The sequence below is a fragment of the Corvus cornix genome, chromosome 1 (assembly GCF_000738735.6).
Source record: "Corvus cornix cornix isolate S_Up_H32 chromosome 1, ASM73873v5, whole genome shotgun sequence".
Taxonomy (NCBI): Eukaryota; Metazoa; Chordata; class Aves; order Passeriformes; family Corvidae; genus Corvus; species Corvus cornix.
Window position 1 is genome coordinate 85,226,299 of NC_046332.1, and position 22,964 is coordinate 85,249,262.

At 40.2% G+C, this 22,964-nt stretch overlaps 1 long non-coding RNA gene across 1 annotated transcript in view; it reads right to left on the reverse strand.

Annotated features, from left to right (window-relative positions):
• The window catches only part of LOC109143964, a 41,820-nt gene extending 19,799 nt beyond the window's left edge, over nt 1-22,021 (reverse strand). The window contains exons 1-2 of the long non-coding RNA XR_002044426.3: nt 21,925-22,021; nt 13,665-13,730 (exon numbers count right to left, since the gene is read on the reverse strand). This is a non-coding gene — a long non-coding RNA (uncharacterized LOC109143964). The remainder of the gene's footprint in view (nt 1-13,664; nt 13,731-21,924) is intronic.
• Between the last annotated feature and the right edge of the window lie 943 nt (nt 22,022-22,964).

Genomic DNA, 22,964 nt, shown 5'->3' on the forward strand with positions numbered 1-22,964 from the left:
TTTGATGGAATATGCAAGCCAGTATAGTAACATAAAGGAACTGATGGCATATACATCTATAGACAACTCACAAGAGGGGTCAGAGAAAGCTGACACATAAAGGTCTACTTAGAGGTTACCTTTGTCACACTTAATGGTAACACTTCTGTGACCCAAAACACAGAAAGATCATCCTGTATTTTCTGCCCAGAGAAACCCTGGCTGGCAAATCTATTGTGCCTGTGTTATAAAGCAAATATTTTCAAGAAAAAGCAAAGGAGATGTAGCTCTCCTTCTATCCACATCTCTGAGAAAGAAGCTGCTTAGTAAGCTGATGGAGGCAAAAATCTCTCTCCATCAAGTATCTCTTCTCTAATAATTAAGTTTGCTTGCTACTGCATTGACATACACTTGGCTCTGTTATTAATGAGCTTAACTTCACTGATTATGCTTTGTCGTGGAAATTTCTGTAATATAGAGACCTCTCTGGCTCTGCTGGCCTGGGTTCATTAATACATAACATGGTGAAGTGTAGCCCTGTCACCTTTAAGACTGACCTACCAAGGATCTTGGTCCAGATTCCTGGCTCAAGACTGGTTTCTGTGATGATGCACCTGCTCACACTAGAAATAAAACTGATGCTCTCTATCCATTTGGTACGAAAAAGGATACAATAATTACAACAGTTCTAACTCTGCTTTGTGCTGGTTTGTTAAATGTGATAAACTGATATAAAAATCTCTTTTAAATGTGAATACACAGTAGAAGAAAACCAATTAATTAGAACTTGGATTAACTGAGCATCAGTGTTTATTGTGGAAGTGGTCCCTGCTGCTATGTAGAAAGCTTCAGCCCTCAAGAGTCTGTGACTAAAGGACACCAGACTGAATCACTTAAGTAGTTGTGCTGTCAGTAAACATTAATGAAGTTTGCTTTTACATACTAATAATAGAGACTCTGGTCTCTATCATGTGGATCTTTATTATCCTCTATCTAAGAAAGCAAACCAGCTGCAAAAATAGTAGTAGTAGTAGGAAGGGATGAACATAACAGTTACTGCTGTCCATCTGTGCATGAATTATCGGGCTTATCAGATCTACTGAGATGCCCTTGGCATCCAAGCACTGGTTCAGTCAGCTGATATCCATGGTGCCTCAAATGCAGTGTGATTGGTATGAAACTCAAGAGAAAGGAGGGTTAGTTTGTACAATGTGGTGGTGCAAGTAGCTCCAGCCACTCTGACCACTGAAGATCCCACCAACACTAAGCTTCGTGGTCAGACACTGTCATGGGTTAGCAAGCATAGCTCTGGATTTTCCTGCAAAGAGGTGCTTACAGCTTCCTCTGTGACCTGGCAGAACCTATCAGCTGGCCAGTTTGAATATTGACAAACTTTTAAGCCACTTAAAATTTTGACTGCCTCTGTGGTCCACATTTAAGAATGGACAAAGCCTGGGGGAGCTCTGTCTCATTTCCGATGCGGCAACATTTAGCTGCAGGGCCCGTATGGGGTCCGCAGGGCCCCGGGCCAGGCTCTGCTTGGGCTGGACCGGCCACAGCCATCCTGGAGCCATGCAGCCCTGTTCCACCTGCGGCCCCCCCCAGCCCTGCTACGTGCAGATGGGCCACTTCCCCTCTCCAGTGTGGCTGAAGATGAAGATTCAGCCGAAGCTGCCCCCCTGCCTGGCAAAGATCATGTGACCAACAGCGATAGGTGAAATTCCAGCTGAAAGACCCTGGTGAGATTAACCCTTTTAGTGCTGTGAAGAGCTGAAAACCTGAGGGAGGAGAAAGAGGAGATACTTGAAGCTGAAAATCTGTTGTAAAGCTATGGTGGTGATAGACTATGATATATCAGAGTACCCATTGTAATTTCATCAAAGCATGGGGGGTGGAGCGTTCAAACTGCACTTGTGAGCAGGAGCACCCTGTGCTGGAATAAACAAATGCTGAAGCAGCTGTGATTTGATGAGAAGTTTGAACAGCGAGAGATGGAAGTGATGAGGACTCTTGCTCCAAATTGGAAGGAGAAAGACCTGTGTTCCTAGAGATGCTCCCAGAGATAGTGCTAGAGGTGAAGATGATGAGGACCCTTTTTCTCCCAGGGAAGGCGGAGAGCCTCTGTTCTCAGAGATGAAAATGCTCCCAGAGATGGGTGAAGAGAACTTTTGTTTCTGAACGGCTCAACCTTAAAATTGTACCCCAGTAGCTCAAGAGTGGACCCTCGAAAGCAGTTGTGGGAAAAGCTGCAAGTCGTGGGGACTCCCACATGATGCGAGCAGAGAACCATCCCGGGCGGCTGTCTCGTGATACTGAAGCGAGCAGAGAACCAACCCGGGCAGTTATCTCATTGTGATAATATCTCCATAGTATGAGCAAGAGAGACTCCTCTTCCTAAATGAACTGAACCCGCTACAGGCACCGAGGTCTAAAGCAGCTCACTCGGATGAGAACCCACAGTTCCACAGTTCTATGATTTACATGTTTCCTGATGATTGTTTTCCCCTCCCAGTTTTATGTATGTCTATGTATATTAATTTCCCTTAGTTAATATGTATTAGTTCTAGAAAGTTCTGCTGTACTTGACACCCCATTGGTTCCTTCCCCAAGTCCCTCCTATGTGTTATTCCCATTGGTTCCCTCACTGCTAACCCCGCCTACTTGCCCTCATCTCATTGGCTGTAATCCCTTTCCCCGCCTTCCCTATCCCCCCTATAAAATCCCTGAACGATGGCAAAAATTGGGGCTTTCATCCTGGTCCTTTTCAGGGGGTAAATCTCAGCGTGTAATCCATATGGAGAGTCCCCTCTTTTCTTCTCCGCCTGCGTGTCCTTACACCTGCCTCAGAGAAGACTGCTCCCTCAGATGAGGAGCTCGTCCCCTCCTTTTTGTGTGTGCTACCTTACAGAGGGGTTGCAGCCTAGACCTCTGAGCTCCTTTATGTTGGCACGCTGGGTGCAAATCCCCTCAGTACAGCAGTCTTGTTCTCTTTGATGTGATTCATAACTGCATTTGAAAGGTGTTCAAAATATGCAAATATCAGGTTATGTCCCCAGAGTCCAGCACTGACTGTGGCGGACCCCTACACAGTGTGCAGGTGGATATTTCTGCCACCTGCCTTGGACCTGAGCTTACGTACAGTGAAGAGGACTGAAGTTAGAAGCCCAAAGCTTTAAGTCTTCTCTCAGAACCGTGACTGTGTGTGTGAAGAGGAAATTAAATTGCGTAAACTGACAATTTTATCCTCTGCAAAGGACAAAATATCCTTTTACCGGAAAGTATGCAGTCAAAGTCTGTATCTGAGGTGTCTCAGCATGAGAGGATCCATGCAGGGACTGGAAACTTTTGTTTGAAAGCTGAAGCTATTGTTCAATTGTAGAATTGAAACCTTTCTGCAATACAACTTGAGGCTCCATTAAAAGCTGCTCTGTGTCTACTGTTGCAATTCCTTCTCTCTTCCAACCTGACTGTTGCTTTGCTTTTGTGGCTATTAGCTGTATTCCTGCCCTGCAGATTTTCCATTTCTTTTATGAATATGCTCTACTGATACAAACACATTAAGATCTACACTGCTGAGTCAATGCTTGGGAAGTTTTGCTAGTGCAACCATATAGCATGATTAAAGCAATATGACTTTCTGTCATTATTCTTTCCCTGAGACTCTTTTGCCTCAGATCCATGATCATTTGGTCTCACTAGAATCCTCCTACTTTTACTACTTTTTAATAATTTTTCTTTTTGTTTTCTCTGTGTATGTTTCCCATTTCTGCCTTCTGTTTTTATCCTTTTATTTTATCTCCTAGACTTCTATTTTTGCTTAACTTCACCTAGTTTCTTATTCTTTTCCATCTGTCTTTTTATTATCTTTTCTGGTATTTATTCTGCTTTTTCTCCCATATGTTTACAGGCTTCTTGAGGGTGAAAATTGGACCATTTTGTTATTTGCTTATTCTTTGTCTTTTTTTTTTTTATGTCTAAGGTATCTACTCAAGGTAAATTGTGTAAAAAGCATGCATATTTAATACCTGTTTCCTTTTGGGGAGGGAAGAGAAAAGATGATCCTGCTTTTACAAGTAATCTATAACTCTTGACATTTTTTTTCTATTTCTCTCCTAATTTTGAGAAAAAAGAAAATTTTGGGCAGTTTTCTGGTATTGTCTGTTCAACTCTTCATTATATCATAGAATCACAGAATGGTTTGGGTTTAAAGGAACCTTAAAGACCATCTAGTTCCAACCTCCCTGCAATGGGCAGGGACACCTTCCACTCAAAGCCCCATCCAACCTGGCCTTGAACACTTCCAGGGATGGGGCATCCAGAACTTCTCTGGGCAATTTGTTCCACTGTCTCACCACCTTCCCAGCAAAGATTTTTTTGCTAATAGCCAAACTAAACCTACTCTCTTTCAGTTTAAAGCCATTTGCCCTTGTCCTGTCACTACATACCCTTGCAAAAAATCCATGGCACCCACATAGCACATATTTTTCTGTCCAAGAAATCCCAGACAGAAAAATGAGGATGCTATACTTTACAAACCAGGGTGTCACACTTTGACTACAGAGTGGCGGCAGGTATGACACCATTATTCACGTTCCTGCCATTGTCTATAGAAGTGTACACTTTTACACTAAAAATTTGTCACACTGTTATTTTCATATGCTTGTCACTTTCCTCCAAAGACAGGTTTAAAAATTAGAAAATCTATTTGTGTTAGTACACATAAGGTTTAAACAATAAATGCAGCATTGCTACCTTGTAAGATAGAAATTATGCAATGGTACTTAAAATAAGAAAGTCTTCGTGTCTCATGATAATACAAAATCAAAGAAGTTTCATCAGAAAACAATGTTAAGGATAGGCAAACAACACAACCACAGTCCTAGCAGCGGTCTGGGATGCCTATTAATTATAAACGCACTAATTAAGATATAATTAATACTGGGTTGTTTAATACGTAAGTTCTCTAAATCAGTGTGGTCCACAGCAGCATGAAAGTGTATTTTGACTGTGATGGCAAGACGCAATGTTTAAGCATTTTACAATGGTGTGCAAACAAGTTGAGCACTAAAGGGAAAAATAAAGGCTTATGCAGTAAGAGGGAAGGCATGGGAGAATGGGTAAGAAGAAATTAATGTAACCAAATTTCAACCAAAACAGCATTAGCAGGAGTGAGTTGGTAATGAATTAACTTGTTTGGTTTTTTTTAAAGTATAACTCTGGACTATGTATGCATGCATATTTAGTTGCAATGCAATGCAGCATATTGTGGGGTGGATCTGAAGCTGAGACTAAAAGGAGAGTCCTGGTACAGGGTCAAAGTGGCACTGGCACTGGCAGCTGAGAAGTCTGACACTTGCTCTTCCTTGGCAGAGTTGCTTTCCTCAGAGAAAAACCTTTGACCTCCAGCATCTTCTTGGTATTCTAAGTTTGGTTATTCTTGGAAGCCAAATGCCTACAGCAACATCTTGCTGAGATATGGGAAAGAGAAAATATTTGCCTTCCCTACTCATGAAATCTCAGCAAGGAAGAAGAGATTTTTTTGCCCTTGTTCCATGTGCTGTAACTCCTGAATTTCGTGTGAATGGGTGCTAAAGGCCTTGGCCCCCACCTCATGAGTATCTTCTTTCAATATATACTGGTAGGAGCAATTTTGATTATAGCAATAAATCCAGGAGTTTATTGCTGTCTGATGTCCAGGTAATTGCAGGGATTATAATAATTTCAGCACAGCAACAGCAAATGTTGGGAGGGCACAAGGAAGACATGGCCCCTGGGGTTGTGGGGAAGTGATGGTCACTGCACTCTGCCTGTGGTTCGGATCACAGGAGAAGCAGTCTGGAAGCGAGGTGGGAAGAAGTCCCATAATGCCAAAGAAGTTTATCAGAAATAACAAACTGGGACCTGTGCTAGGATTAAGAATTAGGCAAAAATGCTTCATCTCAGGTGGAGGAAAAGAAAGGCAGGAGAGGGGAGAAAAAAGAGTGGGAGCTTGTTCTGAGTGACTCCTGTGTCTGTCAGGAAGGGACAGGATGTCTCTTCAGCTTGTCAGGAGAGACAAAGGTAGGAAAGGTTTGGCCCCATTAGGTAACCACAGTCCCAAAGGTGTGTGCAGTGGCAAAGGTTTTATAAGCCAGAAAAAATTAGAATGAGAAGCTCAGATAACCCCACTTTTGTGGTCTCTTGCATTCCCTTTAGAAATATTTGTGTGCATCATTTGACATCAGAGTACAAACCTTTTAAAAGTTTTCACTAATCCATTCCGAAGAGGCATTCACAGTATCAACAGTATCACATGGATTCACAGTATCAAATTGATAGTGTAGGATGTGTTGCAGCAATATGGTATTTGTGTACAAATATTCAGCAGCTATGATGAAAATTAATTCCATGACGAGATTAATCTACATATTCATCTTCTTCAGTTGTGTTCAAAATGGAAAGCAAGAACACTTGAGAAGCAAAGTTAGATTAACTTACAATGTATGAATATTCTGGGCTTGATTAACTGTTTTTAAGACTACTGTTTTTCTACTGAAAAGAATCACCACAGCATTGTTCCTCTTATCTTGTACTTTATAACAATGGTTGGCTTTCATGTATCTCCCTGCAGCCTGGGCTTTAAATTTGTATGTTATTCTCTCTTGACAGTATTTGTCTTTCTTGCCTCATTGGTTCCAGATAATTATTTATACCAATTTTACTTTTAGATATTTGTAGCCTTGACAGCTTTGCCTACAGGGATATTTTCCTGTTTTACCACATGGTTTCATAACCACCCGTCTGATTGGTTGAGATCAGGTTCTTTTAATAATTCTCCTGTATTGACAGTAAGAGGTAACTTGTGGTACCACACTTCCACAGCCCACACTTTGGGGTGCTGCCAGTCTTGAGCCCCTCACGCTTCGCAAGTGGAGGCATTTTTACTCTCCTGCCCCTGACGCCCTGTGATGGAGCACAAACTCTGTTAGGCACCTTGACATTGAAGTTTTAGCAACACAGTTTTTATTTAAATTCTGTGTCAGGAAAGAAAGGAAGGATTTGGTTCTTTATGGAAATGTTCCTATTACCACTTAAATGCTGCCATTGCAACTATAGCAAGAGCTATACTTCTGACCACTTCTAATGCCTTAGTGACAAACATAGACAGCACTCAGGTTCCTAATATTCTTAGTCTACAATGTAAGGAACGTTTAGACTAGAGAATAGATGTCCATCTCTGCACAATGGTCAGTTCTAAGGAATTCTAAACAAGTCAAAATAATCTCTCTAGGAATTTTCTAGCCAAGTTGGAAAGTGCCTAAGGAGTTGCCAGACCTACAGACCTAGCAAGAATCCAGCATGTGAGGGCAGAGATAACATTTTCAACAAGTTAATTTTACCCCTATCTCAAACACTTACAGCATTTGATGTGAAAAAAAAATAAAATCACAGCTTTGTTTTGCTTTCTTTTCCAAGAAAATGGCAAAATGGTATAGAGTCTTTTTTTTTCTGACTGCGTCATACAGTTCCATATAACATTGACTGAAACAGTCATTTTAAGCCCACTGATTTGTAGCATAGTTTTGTAGAAATGGCATAAAAAGAGAACAAAGTGACGAGTAGAGGTAGATATTTTTGATGAGATAAATGATTCTGACTAAATGTGACAATTTAATTCTCTAAGATACTCCAAAGTGCCCTTTTCTCTTTTTCCTTTGTTCTTTAGATTTGTTTTTTTAATTTGAGAAAAGGTAATTTTTTTTTTTTGTTTGTTTTTTTTTTTTTTTTGTTTTTGGCAAACTGTGATTGTAGATGCTGACAGAGAAAGGAGACATGAATGGCTCTGGAGCCAGAATCAATCACCAACAAAAATTGCCATTTCCACATGTCCCAGTTGCTGTTCAAGGGCAGAGAAGTAATACCTGTGGGAGACTGCTGCTTGCTCCTTCATCCAGTGCTGAGACAGCCTGTGGGCAAATACTTTAGACATGTTGGTTTTATAAAGGTGGTAAATCCTTGGCCCTATTAAAAATAATGGAAGTTTTGCCACCATATTTTAAAGTGCACAGATCTGTTTACTCTTCATTTCTGTGGTGGTACCATCCTGCCTCCTCCCCCACCAAGGCTTCTCTTTTAATTAGATAGTTCTAATCTCACAGGACTGGCAGTCTGGGGGGCTCGCACTCCTGCCCTCTGTAGGTAGTGGGTTTCCTCACATAGTTGCTGTCTGCCTTGGAGATGGGAAAGCTCCCTAATACCCTGCCTTACCTTATTCTTAGAGGCATCTCTGTCCCCCAGAGGATGCTTTGTGCCCTCTGAGAGCTCAGATCAGAGAAGAGACATTCCAAGGTGGGAATATACAAGTGGCTGAGCTGGTACTATGACACTCTGCTGGTAAGTAAAAAATCTTCTGCAGGCATCTTGTCCAAAAAGTGTGTATGTATACCTACATATATGTAAATATGTAAAAAGTATGTACAGATGTATGTATTTATGTTTATACCCACGTACAAAATAGCTTTTATAACCTTTACCAGATGGAAGGCCTCCCTGCCCCCATGTTATGCCCTGGCTGCTGTTAGCATGGAATTCAGTTGCAGTTTTCATCAAAGCTGACTTAAAGACAGCTGCCAAGTATGACTCTGTTGTGATGTCCATACACTTGGATGTGTGTGGACAATGACTGGAATATGGAGTGAATTAGAATTACTATTATTTTATTATTTGTGTCCTTACATTCTTGCATTTTTTTTTTTAAAGGCCTGAAGCATATGTTTCACAATCCCATTTACTGCCATTAGCACACAGACATACTCTGTTTCAAATTGACTTTTAAAACAGATGTGTTATCAAATCCATTTTAAAAATAGTTTTATCTACCCGAGGGAGATCTGGAATCCTTTAAAGCCTATGGCAATTTACATTCAGAAAAAATGCTCAAGTCAAGCTTTATCAGCTCATACTGTGCACAGTTTGGTGTGTTCAGAGTGGATTGTGAAAAAATGAGAGCTTCGTGACTTGTAGCACTGTGAACATCAGGCTGATACAGTGTTTAGGATAAAAGAACAGCTTATTTCTCTTCAATAAAGAGAACAAGATCAGTGTTTTGGACCTTGCATCCTCTGCTTGATTAGAGGTGTTAATTTTTTCAGCATAATCACTGTCTGTGTTCACAAAGTGTGTTCCCCTCAGGACTGCTGTGCTACCTCTTATCAGCCACCTTTGAATGGCACCACTCGGCTCAGCTGTAGCTGTGCTTTGCAAAGCATGTCAGATGGGGTCAACAGATCTTTTCAGCTCCTACTTTACAGCCGTGTATCTGCCTGAGTGCTCTTTAGTTATTTATATGCTTTGGGTAACTGGGCATTACATGAGGAAAAGTCATTTTCCTTCTGCATGTTTTAGTAATACCCTGTTCCAACCTTATCTTCAGTTAAGTTTTAGAGAACTCTTTTGGGATAAGAGCAGAAAAGTTTGTGGAGTCATCTGCAAACCCACTTATAAAGCTTCCCACTGCATTTCTAAAGTAATCCTAGATGTGTCCCAAAGGATCAAGCAAGGGTTTTGAGCATCTAAGTCCTTGAGCTTCTTATGGGTGCAGCTACTTGTTGGCAACAGGGAACGTGTGTATTTCCTAAGGGGAGATTCTTCAGCCTTCAGAGTCAACATAAAGAGCTTATGTGGTTCATAAGCTTAGTAGAGGGAACAAAAGGAACAGAGGTGATGGGAAACCCAGACTTTCGAATCTGTATGATATCTTCAAGTGCTGCTAACTTCCTGATGACTTCTATCCATCTTCAAATCTACAAGATTTCACTCTCACTGTTTATTGTGTCAAGCCATTGCTGACATTACCGTTCTTCAGCATTGTTTTCTATATTTCCTCATGCTGAGTAATTGCTCTTGAACCTTTGTATCCTTTGTCTATCTTTTCTGTAGAATGCAAGTTATCCTGACAGAATTCTTTATGTTACCAGCAAAGTTATGTCCTAAAGTGGCTATTAAAGATTTATTTCATATCTGAAATTGCCTATCATTTTTTCATCTCAATGAACAATCTCTTCTTTGGCAACATCTTCTTTGAACTAAACTTTTTTGAATTTTCCTGCATCCCTTAAAAGAGAAGAAGAAAGTATTTCCTCCTATTCTGTCACCCTGAATTCTTGTACTGCCAGGTCATAATTCTAAAAGAAAAAAAAACGATTGGGAAACTAAAAAAAAAAAAAAAAAAAAAAAAAAAAAAAAAAATTAAATAGAAAATTTTAGATTAAGGGACCAGCACATCATTTGAATGGGGTGCAATGTCTGAGCATTTCCATCAAGCTGAAATGCGATTCACGATTGGCCGCACACTGTCAGAAATGTTCTCTGGTGCTCTCTTGCTGCAGGTCCTATAATTCAGACCTTTTAACAGCTTCAGGAGCAAACTGGAACTTTTTAAATAATAGTTTTCAAGAATGATAATTGCGGACCTGTCATGCAGTGGGGAATGCTGCAGAGAAATTCAGTGAAGAAGGGAGACGTGAGATTTTCAGGAAAAAATCGTTATTGCCTCTAAGGACAGTTGAATTAGAAATAACTCTTCCATGTTGTGTCAAGAGAGCAGCTGGAGATCAAGCACAATCTGTAGCTGAAATACTTGAAAGGTAGGCTGGAAAGCAGAAAAATGGCTTTTTTTACATTTTCCTTTCCATGGTGTGTAAGATCTTTCAAAGACCAGTGGATTTCTCCTTTTTCCTTTTTTCGCTCTTCTTTTCTTTTCCTTTTAACGTTCCACAATTTAGATCAGGTGCCTGAAACAATACTGCTATCCAAAGACATAGTTAGCAACCAGGTCCCCTTACTCCACTTACCACATTTACTAGCAAAAACTCTTATTCATGTGGGGGTTATCATTATTTGGGCCTTTCAGAAGCCTTATCAACAAGCTTAGAAGAAACTGAAACAATTTAGCAAAGCAAGAAACAAAAGGCAGTTAAAACCAGAAGTCACGTGAGCAATCACAGTTACCTTTAGCATTGACATAAGCAGTGTTTTGTAGGTAATATAGTACAATTATCTCTGTTACAAAGAGAAACAGCTGTAAAGGAAGGTGTCTGTAGCAGGAGAAACATAGCCTCCCTATCTTTTCCCTATTTAGGAAAACAGGAAAACAGATGTGAAAAGGGAAAAACTTTTTGAACTTCCTGACTCTGGAGGAGAGAATGACCTCCTATGGTGCATCTGTAGGAACGGATGTCCATCCACTTGCTGCTGACAGGGCTGAAGACTGGTCCACTGGGGAACCAGTCCTCCCTCCCTGGCTGCAAAAACACTCTCCAGGAGGCCCTTTTGTTGCTGTTTTGGATTTTCTTCGTCTAGTTCTGCTCACTCTGCCCTCATCCCCCAGCTCTCTGAAGCACAGCAAACTTTCTTTCCTTCACTTGTAAATTTTGCTATGTGTTTTCATCATTCTGTGTGGCAGTGTTTTCATATCAGAGAACATCTTAGACTGCCTTGCCATTTGTCTGAGACTTGCCAAGTCTCTTCACTGACTTTTATCCCCTCTTTCTTCCTTCCATCCGTGTCTGACTCCAGGCTGTTCTTTCACTTAGAAAAGAAAAGCCAGACACTCTGTGAGACCCAAAGCCTGGGATGTCTCTGACTTGACTGTCATTCCTGTTAGTCAGACTTCAATAATTTCTTTGTTAGAGCATCTTGTGACAGAGGATTTTTACTTAGGAGAATCAGTTATCCAAATTATCACTGCATTATTTTTATTCAGCTCCATCTTCTTCCACTAATGCATCTAGACGATTCTTAATTTTATGTTCTTCAAATAAAAGAAAAAACAGAATGCTGCAAAACTCAGAGGCCACATAAAAATTTCCATTTTTCGGAGAGTGTTGGCTGTGTTTCTGTCTTTCAAGCCTGCACAAGTTCTGCTGACAGAGTAGTGATTTAGTGGATTGCAAAGAAGATGAAGAATTTCAAGGTGTAAAGCAATATAGTCTAAATCTTGCCTAACTGAAGACAAAGAAAAAGAAGGGATTTTTTTTTTAAACTTGTTTTTCACCAAGTAAGCTAACTTTTCTGTTTTCCCAAGCACATCATATCTTTCTGTGTAAATCACTTTGGAAGGTGGATGTGCTCAGTCAGGTTCAGCAATTTCAGTGTCTCCATCATTCTGGTAGCGGTGACATCAGCAGATACCAGCGGTTTTAGTGTTGGAGAGCATTTAGGAACAAATTGCATCTTACTGGAGATGTATGGAACTTTTCGTACAGGCTGGTTTCCCTAACTGAAAAATGCTTGAGACAGGAACTAAAACTCTGTCTGAAGAGGCTGATCTTTATCCAAAGAATACAAATAGCATCTTAAATTTCCTATAACATCCTGAAGAAAGAAGCCTGATCCTGATGTAAATGCTAAGTAACTGATGATATCTTGCTGAACAGGGTTTAAACACAAGAAAATTACAAGAAATAAACCCAAAATTATTCAAAAGATTAGTTGCAAATTTTTTCAGCTGCTTTTATTTCTGAGCAGATTATGATACTGATATTTCAAAGTTGCTGAAAAAAAAGTAGGGACAAACTCTGGAAATTCATTCGTGCTGGAAATGAATAAGGGATATATCTCAGATATCTGGGAGATGGCATGCACAGTTGCAGATAATACAACAGATTATTTCACCCTAGCAGGTGGGTAAAAGCCAAACCCAGTGAAAAATTTGAAAGTGTTATAAAACCTCTCAATCAGTCAAAGAATTTTTCCAATGATAAGGTGTACATTAAGATTTGAAGTATATATATTCTGATACCCTGTTGGGCTATCATTCCCCTAAGCCACCAGCATGTTATCTATGTGAAGCTAGAATTCCAAATCTGGTATTTTTCCAGCTGTTGTTTAGCTCCATGGACAAACAGGACAACAGGACTTCTCTTATCACACATTTCAAGGATAGGCATTCTGCAAATGCAGTGAGTTTTTTTGGCTTACTGTCTCAGTGACTCAATGAAAAGGAAGAGCAGGCAGAATCTAAGTGAGAACTTGCCATGGTTTAACCCCAGTTGGCAACCAAGCCCCACTCAGCCACTCACTCTCTCCCCCATCAGTGGGATGGGGGAAAGAATGGAAAGGGTAAAAGACAGAAAACTCGTGGGTTTAGATGAAGACAGTTTAATACGGAAATCTGCGTATTTAAGCAATGCAAAACAAGGAATTGATTCACTGCTTCCCATAGGCAGGCAGGTGTTCAGCCATCTCCAGGATAGCAGGGCCCCATCACACAAAAGGGTTACTTGGGAAGACAAACACCACCACTCCAAACATCCCCCTCTTCCTCTTTCTCCACCCCTCTATGTATTCTGAGCATGATGTCATATGGTCTGGAATATCCCTTTGGTCAGCTGGGGTCCGCTGTCCTGGCTGTGTCTCCTCCCAGCCTCGAAGGCACCCCCAGCTTCCTCACCAGTGTGGCAGCACAAAAAACCAGAAAAGGCCTTGTCTCTGTGGAAGCCCCACTTAGCAGTAACAGAATTGTCTCTACATTATCAACCCTGTGTTCAACACAGATCCAAAGCACAGCCCTATACTAGTCCCTGTGAAGAAAACTAACTCTACCCCAGCCGAAACTAGCACACAACTTCACTTTATATATAAAGTGTATATATATAAAGTTTGGAGTGAATGTTTACAACACAAAGAAATACAGATGAACTTACCTTTTGCATGCCTCTTCTGATTCAAGCTTCTTTGAGTCGCACACAGACGTTTGTAGTCTTTCTCAGCTATAAGAAATGTCATTTGCTTGCCTTTATTAAGAAGATTTATGAAGCTACATATTGGGACTCTTTCTTCCTACTAGTCTTTTCCATTCCTTGGCCTGTTACCTACTGTATGACATCATATAGTTTGGTATTTCATAACAAAATTATTCCATGTTAATTAAAATATTTTTAAAGGATCGTTTTGAAACCCCATTATTAATAATTGCCTTCATTTCTATTCAAAACAACAAAAAACTAGTGATTAAGAGTATGAAACAATGAAGCAATAAATGTAGTTAGGTAAGGTCTGAATTTGGCCTGAATCAAAATAATAATAAAGAAATATTTGCATCATAATGACTCTTAGGCCTTTGGGCAACTATCTGTGATTAATACTATGTATAGATTTTCCTTTTATTCCTCTTCGTTTTGTCTGCCTCACAGCAATTTGCAGTTGCAGGGGAGCTACCTAATCATGGCCTCAACTTCTGCTTCTGAAAAATAGGGGGTATATTACCATGCTTAATCCATTTTTATACAGAATGATGACTCCTGTACAAGTTACCTTTTTCTTTTTCTAGCTCTTGAATAGAGAATATTGTTTTTTTTCTTGAGTTTTTCAAGAGGAAGTTTAGTGCTGGGAGAAACTTCTGCTGTAACACAGGCCTCCCTCACCTAAGCACTGGTGGAACAAGTTGCTGTCTTTCTTCTATTCCCTTTCCTTTTTGGCAGACATAGGCTTGTTGGGCACCTAGAACACAAACAGCAGATGCTGCTGGGGCAAGCCTGGGAAGATGTTTCTTTTGGCTACTTGTTGGCAGACACTGTGTGAGTGAGGGAGGAACATTCTTTTTGTTTCATTGCTTCAGTGATCTGAGAAAAAAAAGGCAGAGCAGACATGCAGTGCTTGAGCTGAAGAAGACAAGAAATTTTGCTGGCTATGCAGGGAATCTTGCACTCCCGAGCCCCAGTCGGTGAGCAGGGGACCCTTGCGATGCCATCTGGTCACCCAGCAGCCAAGATACATGAGGAGGGAACCATAGAGTCATTTAGGTTGGAAAAGACCTTTAAGATCTTCGAGTCCAATTATAAATCCAGCACTGCCCAGTCCACTACTAAACCATCTCCCCAGGTGCCACAGCTACATGTCTTTTAAATATCTTCAGGGGTGGTGACTCAAGCACTTCCCTGGGGAGCTTGTTCCAATGCCTGACCACTCTTGCAGTGAAGAAACTTTTCCGAATATCCAATCTAAACCTCTCCTGATACAATCTGAGGCTCTGTTTCCTCTTGTCCTGTCACTTGTTACTTGGGAGAAAAGACCAATAGTTTCTTCCCCCTCTTCCTGCCCCTCACTACAGCCTCCTTTCAGGTGGTTGTATGTTGATTTTCTTGTTTCATTTCTTTTTTTCCTTACTTTTGTTTCGCGAGTTCTTTTACTCAGAGTTTGGATTAAAAGGCAGAAGACGCTAGGTTGCTCTTTGGACTTAGATGTTTATTATATCTTATCTATAATAGCACGCTGCACAGACGTGGTGCCATCTTATGTTAAACCAAGGTGGAAAAATGGCCCTGAGTTACTAACTATTACCCAAGGTCTTTTAAGGTCCAAATAACCCAAATTATGGAATGCCAACTAAATTTGTTTTTGCGTTATAATACCAATAAGTAACTATTCATGATCCACACTGAGGGTTTTTTGACCCAATACCCCAGAACGCCCCGGATTTGTGAAGAGGAGGAGTAAAAGAAAGAACACCACATCCAACCACCCCACATCCTCCATATAGTATACAATATAATCCCATGAAACCTAACTTTTTCTAAACCCAGGGTTCCAACAGTTGTAGAGGGGGATAAAGTCACCCCTAAGCTTCCTTTTCTCCCGGCTGAACAACCCCAGCTCCTACAACTACTCCTCACAGGACTTGTGCTCGAGACCCTTTACCAGCTCTGTTGTCCTTCTCTGGGCTTGCTCCAGCAGCTCAATGTCCTTCCTGGAGTGAGTGGCCCAGAACTGTATACAGGATTCAAGGTGTGAATACTAGAGCAGCAAGAATGACACCAAGTCTGCAGACAGACCTAGCAAGTGCCTCTAAGGTTCTGTGTATGTTTTGTATAAAGACTGATTGTCCTTCTGCAATGTTACAATTTATTTTCTTTTAATGGTGTCATATTTCATTTTCACATAAGAACCTTAAACATTTCATCTGGACCTAGTAATGCAACAGGAAAAAAACTTAATGCACTGGATCTGACTGTCTGAGAGAGTAAGGCTACAGCAGCTTCATGCCCCAGGTTCAACCAGCAGTGAAGCTGAAGATGCAGTCCCAGTTAGCACACAGCACATATATGCATCATGGTATGCATGATATACATGCTGGCCACACAAATCACAGACAGACATACAGAACACTCACATGAGAATAGATAGTTTTTCCTTGGTAAAGCAGCAAGAATGTTGTAGAGAGATAATATAACAAGTTTTGAATGCAAATTATTATTTAGAAATTACAGCAGACTCCAAGGACAAGCAATTCAAAAACTATGAAAGCATCCTTACAATGAAATCTAAAAAATAACAGTTTATTTCAGCTGGAAATAAAGAGTGCTGAGGAACAAAAAATGTAGCTGTTTTCATAAATTATAGAACACCTAATCCTAAACCCAAATTCTCTCACCCTTCCACTTTGGTATTCTGTAGTTATGGTCCTCAGTGGAACTATATAATCAGTATTTATGCTTAACATACAGAAGTAGCATTTCAAGGCAGAACACAGAGTTGTAAAAACAGAGCATTTTCAAAGCTCAGTAAATACTAAACAACTCTTTACACTCAAGCTATTGTTCGTGTTTCTACAAACACTTAAGAACACTTCTATTTTTTTCTTGTGGCAAATGATGTGTAATCATGATGACTTGAAGGCATAGAATGTAGATGCTGTTTTTTAATCTTTCTTTTTAGTAAATCTGTGTTTCACAGCAAATACTTGTGACAAATGCTGTCTCTTTGTTTTATTTGGAAAAGGAATAACACACTAAAAATAAAGTTTAAAACCATATGGGTCTGTAAGAAACACACCAGGAAAATCTATCAATCCGGTAAGCTCCCTGTGTACTAAAACTTTTGTCCACAACCTGGAAATGTGGAAGTGCTTGTTGGTGTCTTACACTTCAAGTGTGCTATATGTCTATAAGTAATAGATATATACATAGCAAATTTTATAGATACAGATATATAGATAGCCATAGGTATAGATAACAAATTTTAAAAGCCAAAACATTAAAGGGTAAGAAACATCATACCTTTTTTCCTTGTTTTCTTTCTATACATGTATTTTATCTCTTTCTTCAATGATCTAGGAAGATTATATGCATGAAGCTATCAAAATACATTTGCTAGATGTGAGAAATCAGGCATTTAACAATTAGGGTATCTCCTGAAATGCCAATGTGGCAACAGAGGTGATATTTTCTATCTCAGTTTGTCATTTGAAAGGTGGCTCTTTTTGTGGTGTTTCTGATTAAAATGTACCAACAAAAAGAAGTAGAAACTGACAATTTTGTCACATATCTAGCAAGAGCAGCAGTATGTCTTTCGACTTTTCTGATGTGGTAAAACTTGCTATCAGATTCACTAATGATATACAAATGTATAAGAATTTCCCTATGTATTGTGTATAAAATTACAAGTCTAGCTTCTACATTTGACCTCTGAAAAGTAGTGATGTTCTTACTACTTAGAGTATGGTTTTCTTGCATTGCCATTTTTCTTTAGGTACAATAGGAGGAGTTCAAAAGGCTTCCAGATGCATTTTTTGGTGTTGTAGATCAGAGGAAAAAGCAAGCTTTTTGGTGGTATTGTGTCTATATTCCTTCAGTTCTCAGGAAATTATATTACCTTGAAAACAACAAAGTCTTAAATTTTGTCTATAACATTATGTTGAAGAAAAAGCAATGAATCAATATGTAGTCTAATTTCTTAAAACTCTGAAAATAAAAGACTGTGTTCGTAATTTTGTAAATTCCCCCAGATTGTTACCAGGAAAAGAAAATGTACAGAGAAAGTGATCTTGTTTGGAAGTGGCATCGCAGAGATCAGAGGCACTGAATGGCTTTCATCTCTGCCTACAATTCACTTTCTTTGAGAAACCACATATGTTCTAATAAAAATATAGGCCAAATTAGGTTTGTGACAGCCGGTCTCCTGCAAATGTACATCACCTTCAAATACGCATTGGAGAAGAGAGTTTAAATTTGTCTTTGAATCCTAATCCTCTCAGGATAACATCAGAATTATCCAAACACTGTCACAGCCTCTAGGTTAAGTAACAGCATCCAAACCTGAGTACATCTGTCAGTGGCAGATTGCAGCTAACACCATGCAATTGGCACCATGCAGCCAGAAACTGATTAGAAAGAGCCAAGTGATTTTGCTGCTTAGTCTTTTCCTTTTATTTGATAATTAATTAATGTATACATTAAATTGAAAAAAAAATAAAAAGCATTGAAATTTCCTGGTTTGGATTGAAATAACCTTTAATTGGGATTCATAACTTTTTGCAGGTTTTTGTGTAGGTGTCTGCTGTAATTTCCCAGACGAGTAGCTAAATGTGATTATACATAACTTATTTCTATTCTGCAATAGCTTCCTGCAAGATCCTTCTTCAGTTTATAGATGAAATTTATTACTGGACACATTTTTCAACCTACTGAATTCCCCTTGACAGCTAAAAATATTGGATGTTTGCTATTTCAGAAGTCTTCTATTTAGCAAAAGCATTTGGAAGTTATCTACTGTCCTCCTACTTTGAGGCTTCCTATGTCTAAGCAAAAATTTCTCCTACACCTAAATCTGCCCATCAATGATCAGTTGCTATTTGGCAGACAACTAACTTAAGGAGTAAAAAAAAGCATAGTAGATGGGTATGTCTCTTTCTGCAGATAAAAAGAACCTTTTAAAATAGATGCAATAAAGATATCTGACTTTCTCCATTACCACTGATGATGAGGGTGTTTGTTCAAAGTAAATGTGTACTATACAATAAATTAAATACATGATTTTCCTTATCTGAGAAGCTGCAGGCATCACTCCCTCTCATGGATGAACAAAGAGGAGAACCAGAAAAGTAATTCAATTCTGCCACAAGTTAGTGCTCTCCTGCTTCATTCCTTTGCCCTCTAAAGAAGCCAACAAATAGGGGAAGTGTTTCAAAGGGAGTTTGTCTCCTACTTCAGCGTGAAACCCATGTAAGAGACTGTATATAGAGCAGATTGCTTTTAGAAAACTAGTTTTACTGGCATGTACATCTATGTCTCCAAAAGGCAGAGTTGATTCAGTGTCAGCTGCATGCAACTGTACCTGAGTACACTCTGAGCTGCACCCTGCAGAGGTCACAGCACCATGATGGGCAGTGGTGATGGAACGGATGGAACGGGATGGATGGAGGGGGCTCTTATTGGATGGTGTGGCTGGCAGCCCAGCCATACTCTCTACTGTATGCTTTTGTATGACAAAGAAAGCAAACCCAATCTTTCAATCTAGGTCCAAATTAAGGAATTTGCAGTTATTTAGAAAGTAGAAGCACAGAAGATGATAGAGTGGGTTGGTAAGAGCAGGAAGGTGTTTGGCTTGCCGTTGGTGATGGCCAAGGTGAAAACCGAGAGAGAAAATGATAATCTGCAAAGCAGAAATGTGGTTTGTAAGAGAAAAGTGTTTGAAACTTGCCCCAAAATAGGATAACTGCACTTTACGCCTTAGTCTTGAGCTGCAGACTTTGAGTTGTGCTGTGTTTGGCATGGTGGTGAGGGGGCTGGACAAGGTCTCAGGACAGGCACAGAACTGCCACAGAGCTGCTCGGATGAGTAATGTGGAAGCCAGTGGTAAAGCTGTGAAGGAGACACATGCCATCCAGGCAGAACATCAGGAGGGCTCTTGCAAGCCGTCCTGGTCTGTTTTCCAGAAGCCTCAGGGATGTTGCTGCTTTGAGGGACCTTTGCAGAGCCTTTGACCAAACACTGCAATCATTCACCCCATCCACCCTCAACCCATGCAACCTCTCAGGACATGTCTGCTGAAGGACTCTCTTGCAGAGCTGTCCCAGGGGTCTGCACCCTCACCCAGGCCCCATGTGTAGCAGCATTTCCTACTGATCTCAAAACCATCTCTGTCCCTCCCAGTGAGGCAGGCAGTGCCTTCTTGCTCTCTTGGGTTTTCTTGTGTCCTGTGAGGAGCAACGAACTTCTGATTGAACTGTGTCTGGAGGCCTCTTGAATGCACTGTGACTTTTGGCAGGTGAGGAAGGACCCATCCTGTGTGCAGTTGGTTCCACTGTTCCTCCTAGGGGCACTGAGGAGTTTTCACCTCTTCCTACACTTCAACACCAAGAGTCCTTTACCCAAGCATGCCCTGTCCTCAATACTGTCTGCTCCCTCCAGAGTAAGAGTGTGCTGTTTCACAGGTAAGATGCAAAGGCTGATGTTGGGGAAGATGAAACAGGAAAGCCTTATAAATATGATTGCCTGACAAAAGATTTTGGGAATATGAAAACTACAGGCAACATCGAAATGAAAGCCGCTTTTGAAATACCAAATCTTAGTTACTGAACAACTGGAAAACAATGGTATGGCCAACTGAAGGTAATCCCTCTTGATGGAACAATACCCTCTTGCTTGCAAACAGGTCCAAGGGTCAGAGCAGACCCTACTAGCTCAGCAGAAGGGGTCCAAAGAGTAGTTTTTAGAAGTTAAGATGTAACACTCTATGGTAATATAAGAACTCTTATAGGCTGTATGTAAATACTATAGGATTTGTATCTTGTATTAGATTGGTTAGTGACAATTAGAATATTCAGTACAGAAGATGATTTATTGTATTGTAACCAGGACTTCAGACATTCCTTTCCTTACTTCTACTTCCACTTCTACTCTTGCTCTTACACTCTCTCTCTCTCTCTCACCCGTTTACTCTCTTGCTCTCTTGGGCCTGCTCTGAGCTGAGTCTGGCAGCTCTGAGCAGTGCCCCTATACCCACGCCTTTTACAATAAACCGTGTCCCAAGATCAGACTATAGAGATCTCTCGTCACCATCCGTCCGTCACCGACCGAACCCGCCTGTAACCTACAGTCTACATTTGCTCTGTACAAACAATTAAATACCACAGCATGTCTGCAGATCAAAGCAGGTGTTTGTGAAGACCTGAGAAATGTCTTTCAGGGGAGTTTATTTTGGACTAGTTCTCGCTTTATTGGTGGATTACATGCTGTTTAGGAGTTGGAGTGCTTTATGAGTGCTCCTGGTGCTCCTGGAAAACTTCTTCTAGTTTACTTCAATCCATGAGTAATGTAGCTCGTGCACTTTGGTAACACTTCATCAGTGTGAACCAAAGCACAACAGGGAAATCTGCTTCAAAAGTGTACCTCTGGTGAAACACCAAGATGGAGTCACTCAGAGAAACCTGGAAGACCTTAGACTGGAAAGTTGATATGTGTGATTTGCATGTTATATGTCTTCCACAAGCCCTTAAACATCCTGTCTCTAGATACCCCAGGCCCTCTCTTTAGTTTTTTGAAAGATGAATGCAGACTATGATAAACCCATTGAATATAGTAAGATATTTCCTCAGGGTGACATCTTCCATTGGCAGTGGGTAGTAAGACCAAGCATGCCAAAAGAATTGAAATCATTCAGGAAAGGACAGAAAAAAAAACCAGAAGGGTTTGCTGAATTCTCGTTTGCAATAGAATACTGAAAACTAAATAAATATTTAGATACAGAAAATTGTTTTCCTTCCTAATGCACACCTCATCATTTTATGAAGGACTGAGTGCACTTCCTTACAGAAGAGATTCACACTGAATGTTTTGCATATAAAATGTGCCAAGCTTTTCCAGAATCAGCCATTGCTACTGTCTTTTCCTTATCAGACCACAATGAAGCTGAGAGAACAATAACATCTGAGCTGTACTAGTGTTTGAATTTCTGATTTGGTCACTAAAATGAAACATTTACAAACATTTACAAACTCTTTCAGAGTAAGGCTCTTTACTTGTAGCTGTTACAGGTCACATTGCTAGATATTCTTTGGTCTCAGAAGAGAAAGAAAATCTCTGAGGTAATTTAATTAAGGTCCTTGCTGCAAAATGTCAGTTTGATTCTCTGCTTATATGAATATTCATTTTACATAAAGTATAACAAGATATACTCTGCACTTACCTGATAGATTAAGAGTTTTGGGGAGGGTTTCAATCGCTGCTCGGAATCAGGCAGAATCGGGGTTTGAATCTGGATCTCTCACATGTCTGACCAGTGCCTTGACTCACTGAGCTGGATTTGGGGGCTGTTGGGAAGGGAAGAGAGGCAATTACACCTCATTTGCCTTATTTTTGTGGATGGCATCACAGTCCTGGCCCTTAAAAGCAAACCACCAAGAATGGGATGCAGATGTTTGGCTGAAGCCAAATATTTATCAAACAAAACACATTCCTCTCTAATCTCCTGGTTTCATCTGGTAATTACTCATGTGAAAACACAAAAAAATTTCCAAGATCGGTGCTACACCACTGCAAGACATATTTCCATCCACTATTTCACCCACAGATACACCTTTAGGAAATAACTGATGAGCAGAAAGTCTTCAAATGTCACATGCATGCTGACCTTATGAAGCTCTGTATCTAAAGAAAATGAGATGGTAGCATAGAGCAGTGAGTTTCTCATATCAATGGAAAAAAACCAGGTCTGTGACAACCAGAGTGATTCAGCAGCAGCAAAGGATTTGCAGTGTGTGCTGCACTGGGCTTTCCTAAACAAGCACTTAATATTAGTGCGAAACCGTATCTGGGGAGGTGGCCGGATTTTGCCTGTCAGCACAGATCATGTAGTATGGGTTTCATATAACAATTCCTCACTGGTTTTTTTTTTGGTTCAGCCATACTGTACAAAAGAACTCCCCTCTCTTTTGCTGTCATGCATACAGAAGCTGAAACATATTGCCACAGCCTCCCTGAAAATATTGGTTGAGATACTCTCAGCTTTAGTTGAAACTATGTTTTATTTTAACTACTTGGAACTGTACTTACATGAGAAAATGGGGGACAGACTGTAGATTAAATGCTTAAAAATTCAGTTAATAAACAAAATTACCCTTACAATAGGGAGCATTCTTGTTTCCGTACAACAGGCAGGTTGTTTACAGGTTTGGTTTTTTTTGAAGGCTCTGCTTTAAAGTCATCCGGGGTGTCTGGTCAGTTGTT